A 245-nucleotide genomic window follows, 5' to 3' on the forward strand; every position below is an offset into this window, starting at 1 on the left:
GTGCGTCTTATAGTCCGAAAAATATAGTAGCTTGCTATCTGTTTGTGTAACTCATCTGGTTTTTGTTTATTCCTTTGATTGGTTGGTTTTTTTTTTTTTTTTTTTTTTTTTTTTTTTTTTGCTTTGTTTTGCTTTCATTTTAAAAGAAAGCAAACAGAAGAAAATAGAGACTGACATTTCAGTGTGCATTGATAATCCTCAGAACACAGCTGCTTTTGTGCTGTGATGGCAGCCCTAGGGATTTA

Source organism: Acomys russatus, chromosome 5 (genome assembly GCF_903995435.1).
Source record: "Acomys russatus chromosome 5, mAcoRus1.1, whole genome shotgun sequence".
NCBI lineage: Eukaryota > Metazoa > Chordata > Mammalia > Rodentia > Muridae > Acomys > Acomys russatus.